The following is an 8,951-nucleotide window of genomic DNA, read 5'->3' on the forward strand; positions in this document are numbered from 1 at the left end:
ATTGTTTTTGTGGATTCTATCTTGTTTAATTGTGCCCTGATATTTATATTTCTCTTCTTTTACTGGGTTTGGGGTGCTCTTGCTGCTCCCTTTCTAGTTTCCTTAGGTGCTCTGTTAGGTTTTGAGTTTGTGCTTTTTCTAGTTTGTTGAAATAGGCCTGGATTGCAATGAACGTTCCTCTTAGGACTGCCTTTGCTGCATCCCAGAGAGTTTGGATTGTTGTATTCTCATTTTCATTTATCTCCGTATATTTTTTAATTTCCTCTCTAATTGCCTCGTTCACCCAGTCACTCTTTTGTAGGGTAGTTTTTAACCTCCACACTTTTGGAGGTTTTCCAGACTTCTTCCTGTGGTTGATTTCAAGTTTCACAGCATTGTGATCTGAAAGTGTGCATGGTATGATCTCAATTCTTTTGTATTTATGGAGGGCTGTTTTATGACCCAGTATGTGATCAATCTTGGAGAATGTGCCATGTGCCCTGGAGAAGAAAGTGAATTCCCTAACTTCAGGATGCAGAGTTCTAAATATATCTATTAATTCCATCTGCTCCAGTGTGCCATTCAGGTCCATTATTTTTTAGTGATTTTCTGTCTGATTGACCTATCCATTGTTGTAAGTGGGGTATTAACGTTCCCTGCAATTAGTACATTCTTATCAATAAGATTGCTTCTGTTTGTGATTAGTTGTTTTATGTATTTGTGAGCTCCTGAATTTGGCGCATAAACGTTTATAATTGTTAGTTCTTCCTGCTGTAGAGACCCTGTAATTATTAAGTAATGTCCTTCTTCGCCTTTTGTTACTACTTTTATTTTAAAGTCCAGTTTGTCCAATATAAGTATGGCTACTCCAGCTTTCTGTTGGCATCCAGTCGCATGGTAGATATTTCTCCATCCCTTTACTTTCAATCTGGAGGTGTTCAGGTTTAAGGTGAGTCTCTTGTAAACAGCAAATAGATGGATTTTGACTTTTGATCCATTCTGCTACTCTGTGTCATTTGACTGGAGCGTTCAGTCCATTTACTTTCAGTGTTATTATTGAAAAATGTGGGTTTAGATTCATTGTGCTCCCTGTAGAGTGCATGTTTGTAGTGGTGTCTCTGATACCTTATATTCCTTGCTACATTTCCCTCATAGAGTCCTTCTTAGGATTTCTTGTAGGGCTGGTTTGGTGGTGATGAATTCTCTCAAATTTTTTATTTGGGAAAACCTTTATCTCTCCTTCTATTTTTTTTAATATTTTATTGTCAAATTGATTTCCATTCTCCTATTTTGAATGAGAGGCTCACTGGATAAAGAATTCTTGGTTGCATATTTTTCCTGTCCATCACATTGAGGCTTTCCTGCCTTCCTTTCTGGCCTGCCAAGTTTCAGTAGATAGGTCTGTAAACAGTCTCATAGGTTTCCCTTTGTATGTTAAGGCCCTTTTATCCCTAGCTGCTTTCAGAATTCTCTCTTTATCTTTGTATTTTGCCAGTTTCACTATGATATGATGTGTTGAAGGTCGGTTTACATTACGTCTTAGGGGAGTTCTGTATGTCTCTTGAATTTCCTTTCTCTTTCCCTAGAATGGGGAAATTTTCGTGTATAATTTGGTCCAACACCCCCTCAGGACCTTTTTCTTCCTCTTCAGGAATTCCTATGATACAGATATTGTTCTGTTTGATTGTATCACTCAGGTCTCTGATTCTCCTTTTGTGCTCCTGTATCAATTTCTCTGTCTTTCTCGGCTTCTTCTTTTGCTATAACTGTGTCTTTTTTTTAAATAATTAAAAAATGTTTTATTTATTTTTGATACAGAGAGAGACAGAGCATGAGAGGGGGAAGGTCAGAGAGAGAATGAGACACAGAACTGGAAGCAGGCTCCAGGCTCTGAGCTAGCTGACAGCACAGAGCCTGACACGGGGCTCGAACCCACAAACGTGAGATCTGACCTGAGCCGAAGTCGGAGGACTAACCGACTGAGCCACCCAGGTGTCCCATAACTGTGTCTTCTAATTCCCCTATTCTCCTCTCTGCTTCTTCAGTCCATGCATTGGCAGCCTCCATCTTATTATTCACTTCATTTATAGCCTTTTTAACTCTTCACAGCTATTTTGAAGGTTCCTAGTCTTTGTATCAATATCTTCTCTGACAGCTTCTATGCTTTTTTCAAGCCCAGTGATTAATTTTATGATAATTGTTCTAAATTCAGTTATGTTGCTTGTGTCTGTTTTGAGCAGTTCTGTTGCTGTGATTTCTTCTTGGAATTTCTTTAGAGGAGAGTTCTTTTGTTTCATCATATTGGTTAGCTTTCTGTCTCCTATCAGTTTTAAAAGCTCTTTCTGCACTGTGCACCTGTTATTACGGGTCTATTAAGGCAGCTCTTTGACTGTATATGGCCTGTCATTTCAGGAGATTTTAATGGTGTCTCTCAGTTTCTCTTGTTGTGCTTGTAATTAATATATTTCCTTAGTGATATTTGAGCCTTTCCACTATGTGTGCTTAGGCCTGTTTTTTGAGGTAGCCTTGAAAAGGAAAACAGACAAACACACAGGGGACACAAGCATGCAAATGCATTGACAGATCTGGTAAACAAGCAAACCAAATGGGAAAGGAAAAAAAAAAGGGAGCAGGAAAGAAAAGAGAGGACAGTAAAAGAAAAAAAAAAAAAAACCAGAGGCACAGAGACAGCCAGAGATAAAGGACAGTCTGAGAGCCTAAAACCAGCGGAGGGTAAAGATAATGAGATAAGCAAAATGTATCTGGATGGTATGGGTTGATCTAATCACAACAGTGTTAGATGTTGGTGTTTCCTAGACTCCAGGAGAAAAAGGGAGAGAGGGACAAAATAGGGAAATAGAAAAGAGAAAATAAGGGGGAAAATTATGGAAGCTTAAAACTTAAAAATAATTAAGATAGAAAAAATAAAAAAAAATTTTTTTAAATAGCAGGAAGAGAAGAATCCAGCTCTCCAGCGCAGAAGGGCGTGGCTTGGTGTAGGTAGGTCAGGTCTCCAGGCCTGGTCTCTGAGGCCCTGCCTTAGTGGATGCAGGGAGATGAATGGCGGTGCCTCAAATTCCTCTCAGACCATGCATTGCCAGCCACTCTCTTGAGTCCAACCTCCCCGTGCCACGGGCGTGTCAAATTGTGTCGGTTTTCTAAGGTCTGCTAGGCCTTCAAATCCTAGTCCAACCACGTTACAAATTTCCACCACCGTTAAAATAACATCTGGCAGCCAGGCAGCTTTCTGATCAGGGTTATGCAGGGGGATTGGGGAGCCAGCCCTTCCCTGGCCCCACCGGAAGTCTGCGGGCAGCCAGGCCCACCAGATAACAAGCCTGCTGAGGGGATCGGATTTCTCTCCCTGCTCCCAGCAGCTGCGAATGGAAATTTTGTCTCTCCACTGCGGGCTAAGGTCTCCCTTCAGTCTCTCTTCTTCCCCTTGGCTCCGTACCTCTCTGGCCGCCTTTGGCGCCCCGCATCTTGTGCTGCCAATTTGCGCGCGGTTTGGCCGTCTCTCGTGCAGCGTGGCCGCCTCGTGGGCAGCTCTCAAAGTTCTGTGCCAGCCTGCCCAGGCCTCCTGCGCGCTCGCGGCCCTGCTCTGTGCTGTGCAGCCTCCAGACCCCGGCTCTCTGCGCAGGGGCTAAGTCTCTGGGCGCTCTCTTTCCACCTCCGCCTTGAGCTGGCGCCCCTCCCTCAGTCTCCGGTCCCTGTTCTCACTCACTCACTCCGGCGGCATCCGTGGGGCTGATAACAATACGGGGTCAGTGCGTGCACCGCCGCTCCTGGAGATCAGAAAGTTGTGGCTTTTAATTCCTCTCAGTTTGATGTTTGCGGTCGTGTGGCGGTATCAGTGTTCCCTACTTCTCTGTCATCTTGCCTGCCCCCGTTTTCTTCCTTTTTAAAGTGTAAGTAAACATGTATAAACTGATTATGATGTGTATGTATGATATACAATGCATATCATGTAATGTATATTCCCTGTAGAAAAAGTATAAAATGAAAAAAGTGAATGAAGAAAAAGTAAAAAGAATGGTAATTCTCACACCTGAGCTCTGTTGTTGCATTTTCTTCTAGTCTATTATAGATGCTCCTGGTGCTGGAACTCTCTCTAAGGCGATGAGCACAGAGCTCAGGGGCCCCAGCCCTGCTCTCTCCAGATGCCGTTTCCCCAGTCAGCTCACCGTCCCCCCTCCTGAGAGGGCTGCTTCTCACTACCCCTCCTCAGTCTCCAGCACCCCCTCCCCGCCCCCTCCCGGAGGTGATGAGCTCCTGTGTTTCTCGCTCAGAAAGAAGCACTCAGGGGAGAAGTGCACACTTCTCCTTGCCCCTCCCCCACATCTGCACCTCGGTCCTCACCTTCTAAGTGATGGTCAGGCGCCCCTCCGGTCTCAGGCTGCCCCCACATTTGGGCACCTGCATCATCTGCTTCTCCCTCTCTGCTGGCTCAGCCATTCCCCACACAAACGTGCTGTCCCGACTGCCCTGCAAAACCATGAAACAAAACTAAATAAACACAACAAAATCCTCCCATGAAAACCCAGCATTTGCTCCCAGGACTCTGTCAGCTCCTCCTGTCCAATCTCTGTGGCCTCCGTGCAGAACTTTTCTGACTCCATTTCTCACCCACTTTCTTATCTTTGTAGCAAATGGAGAGATGATGCACAGAATTTTAAAAAGTAAAATACTTCTGCAGTATTGATATCAAGTCAGATGTCCCCAATCTTCTATGCCCCTCTTTTCTGAATCTCCGCAATGGTTATTTTAGCTGATTCTCTGATTATTTCATCTGTGCCTCTAAATAACCAGCCTCTTGCACGCACTCTCTGGTTTTCAGGTTTATGCTTCATCTTTACTGAACTGGCTCTTCTTTCACACTCTCCCGTCTGTTATTATTCTATAACTTTGATTCGCTCAGTGTGCACTGTTTGCATTTTTATGACTATGAAATGCTAGTTACAACTGAGCATTTAGTAAACTATGATTAATTTACCTTTCCTGAATCAACTTATTATTTTCCCAGAGCAAATACATCTTATCATATCTTATCCTTATTTGCTTAGTTTTTATTGTTCTCATCTAGGAGAGAACAGCAGAGCTCCCCTCCCCTCCAAAGCTCCCCCTGGGTAAATCTTCATGAATATATTCGAGCCCATCCACTATTCCACCACCCTCATGTCTGCGCAGACGCCTGGCCCGCAGCCCTCAGTCCTGCCCCACGTAGACAGGACGCCTGCACACCTGGGGCAGGGCCTACACTCAGACCCCTTCAGCTCATCCTGGGTGCCCCCTGCCTCTCTCCTTCTGGCTCCCTGTTGCTTGGGTCCCACAGGCTCTCCTCTTTGCATTTTCTCTATCATTTTCCCCTTTGCCAAGTGGTATACTGTGGAAGCGAACATGGAAAGTAGACACCGACGTTCTAAACATCTGACGTGCTTTTAGGCTACTGTCCAACTGATTCACACAGTGACAAGATGGAGACTCTGTGCTGGACACAGTTGTCCTTGGGATTTAGGTATCATGTGTCATATCTTCCAGCTGCCAGGCCTGTGTTGTTGTGTCTTAGAGTTTTCAAGGTGTCTGCTCCTCCACTTTCTTCCTGACATTTCACTGTAATGTGTCATCGTGTGGATCTCTTGTCATCCTCACTAGTTAAGAACTTGGGTAGGGCTTTCAACTTATGTGCTTTTCCCTGTTAACTCTGAGAAATATTCTTGAAATTTATGGAAACAAACCTTAAGAACCAAACAGGTCTTCTCTCCTGCTGCCTTCACCTCCTGACTGTACTACTTTGGGAAAGTACAACTGTAATCATCCACTTTATTGACTAAATTATTCACTTCTAGGGTCATAGTTTTAATTCCCAAGAACTCTTTCTTGTTCTATAATTGTTCACCACTGTGTATGGTTCAGATTCTGTTTCATATGCCATATGCCTCTTACATCCTGTAGATGTGACTGATTCTAATGGTAGGGAGCCTGTCAGGTCTCCTGTCAACTGTTCCCAGGGTATCCTGACCTTTTCCACCCACACTCATCTTGGGAGTGACTTACATTTGTCTTTGTCATTTCTGCTAATGCCCACCTCTCAAGGACAGTACCAGTGTTGTGTCACCAGGGCTCATGCTTGTTCTTCATTTTACATCTGGAGTCAGCAGACCCTGAGCCACTGGAGGCCTCGAGATGTACTCAGGATGACGGGCTTTAGTTTGATTTGAGCAGGTAAGTCACACTGCCTCTTCGTGTCCTCCTAGGCTCTGAGCCTACCAGCCTCCCATTGCAGAACATTCTGGAACATTGCAACAGTTCACATGTATGGAGTACACAGTCATATCCACCTCCTGATGGACAGGAAACCAAAGAAAGACAAGTCAACAAGGCTTCTGAGTGCAAACTCTCTGGGTTGAACCCTGGATCCACTACCTTTTTATTCTCCCTTTGTCTTCCTTTCCCTGTCTGTACAAAGGGATCCCCAAGGGGTGCTTCATGCATTTGTTTGATGGTTCACTTTCACCCTCTGTGTACATCACATGGTGATCATGCCTGAGATATATTCCACTATTTATAGTTATCATCATCATATGGATTACAGCAATTGGATAAGGTCCATTATTTGTTTTTATAAACCACAATTCAAGAAACATCACTGAAAATATACTCCTAATTTTTTTTAATGTTTGTTTATTTTTGAGACAGGGAGAGAAAGAGACAGAACCCAAGCAGGGGAGGGGCAGAGAGAGGAAGAGACACAGAATCCCAAGCAGGCTCCAGACTCTGAGCTGTTAGCACAGAGCCTGATGCGTATCTTGAACTCACAAGCTGTGAGATCATAACCTGAGCCAAAATCCAACGCTTAACTGAGTGAGCCACCTGGGGCTTCCCGCCCCCCAAAATATACTTTTGAAAATGTATATGACTATATCCTTAGGATAAATTTCTAAAGGAGGGACACCTGGATGGCTCAGCCAGTTACACATTCTGACTCTTCAGCTCAGCTCATGATCTCCGGGTTCCTGAGATCCAGCCTGGTGTCGGGCTGCATGAAATTCTCTTTCCTCTCTCTCTGCCACTCACCCTGCTCCTGCATGCATTTTCTCTCTGTTTCTCAGAATAAATAAACAACATTTTTTTAAAGTATAAACTCCTGGGGGTGTCTGTGTGGCTCAGTCAGTTAAGCATCTGACTTCGGCTCAGGTCATGATCTCACAGTTCTTGAGTTGAAACCCCACGTTGGGCTCTGTGCAGACCACTCAGAGCCTGGAGCCTGCTTTGGATTGTGTGTCTCCCTCTCTCTACCCCAACCCAGCTCATGCTTGGTCTCTCTCTTGAAAATAAATAAACATTAAAAAATTGATTTAAAAATTTAAGTATAAACTCCTAAGAGAGAATGTCTATGTCACAGTATAAACAAATTTAAATAGTGGAGACATTTTTCAGAAGAACCCTTTAAAATGTTATACCAGTTTTCACTCTCATCACCCTTCATGACGGCATATTTTCCTGACCCTCTGCTGGCCACGGTCATCACCTACTTTCATCTTTGCCAAGTTAAAGATTCTAAGTTTTATTCCCATTTTTTATTCCACATTGTCATTTTATTTATGTTTATTTATTACCAAAATATGTGTTTGACATTTCATATGTTCCTTTCCAAATTGTTTCCTAATATTTCTATTTCTCTTTTTCCTGTTTCTTTTCTTATTATTTGAGTGTGGTTTACACACACTGGTCCATTCCTGTCAGGTTTACAATGTAGGGATTCGTCATACAATCCAATGATTGCACAGTTGGGTATTTACCCAAAGAAAATGAAAACACCAATTCTTTCTTTTTTTAGTTTGTTTACTTAATTTGAGAGACAGAGAGACAATACATGAACAGGGGAGGGGCAGAGAGTGAGGCAAAGGGAGAAAGAGAGAAAGAGAATCCCAAGTAGGCTCAGGGCTATCAGCCTAGAGCCTGATGCGGGGCTTCAACTCACAAACCGTGCGTGTGCAAGTCCACACCGTGGAGCATGGTGTAGACGTTGAGATGCTATTTCCAAATCAGAACTTATTTTTGTTAAACTGAGTTTGAAACGTTTAAAAATAAGGAGCACAAAGAAGTGTTTCTACTTTTGCTTTCCCCTTTCACCATCAAGTTCAGAGTGTGAAGCTTTTTTCAAAAGCCGCACTGATACAACCTGTGTCCCCCATAGACAAAGGTATAAGGAAGATGTGTGGTATATCCACATACATATAAATACGTGGTGACACTTGTGACAACATGGATGGACAAATAAGGCAGTATGTCTGCTAAGTGAAATCAATCAGACTGAGGAGACAAGTACCATATGATTTCACTCATATGTGGAATCAAACAAAACAAAACGAAGAATCTAAAACAAAACAAAACAAAGAATCTAAAACAAAACAAAACAAAACAAAGAATCTAAAACAAAACAAAACAAAACAAAATAAAGAAGCAAACATCCCCACTGGCTGCTCTGAAAAGCCATCTTTGCGTTGTTCCTGTATCCGGCTCCCGGCTCCCCGTTGGCCGCAACCAGCTCCGCTGTGCGCCGCCTCGAGTCCTCGAACTCTCACTTTCTTTCTAATCCGCTGCATCGGATCACCGGCGTGCCCCATCGCGTCAGACGCGGCCGTGGACACCAGCTCCGAGATCGCCACCAAGGACTTACAGGAGAAGAAGGAAGTTGTGGAGGAGGCGGAGAATGGAAGGGACGCCCCCGCGAATGGGAACGCTAATGAGGAAAATGGGGCGCAGGAGGCTGACAATGAGGTAGAGGAAGAAGAGGAAGAAGCGGGAGAGGAGGAAGAGGAGGAAAGGAAGGCGACGGTGAGGAAGAGGGTGGGGATGAAGATGAGGAGGCTGAGGCAGCTACGCGCAAACGGGCAGCTGAAGATGATGAGGATGAAGACGTCGACACCAAGAAGCAAAAGACCGACGAGGATGACTAGACAGCAAAAAAA

The 8,951-nt window shown here is 44.0% G+C and overlaps 1 pseudogene; it reads left to right on the forward strand.

Moving 5' to 3' along the window:
• Window positions 1-4,098: 4,098 nt before the first annotated feature.
• On the forward strand, window positions 4,099-8,945 carry LOC115295202 (annotated as a pseudogene).
• The last annotated feature ends 6 nt before the right edge of the window (window positions 8,946-8,951 follow it).

Source organism: Suricata suricatta, chromosome 7 (genome assembly GCF_006229205.1).
Source record: "Suricata suricatta isolate VVHF042 chromosome 7, meerkat_22Aug2017_6uvM2_HiC, whole genome shotgun sequence".
Lineage (NCBI taxonomy): Eukaryota > Metazoa > Chordata > Mammalia > Carnivora > Herpestidae > Suricata > Suricata suricatta.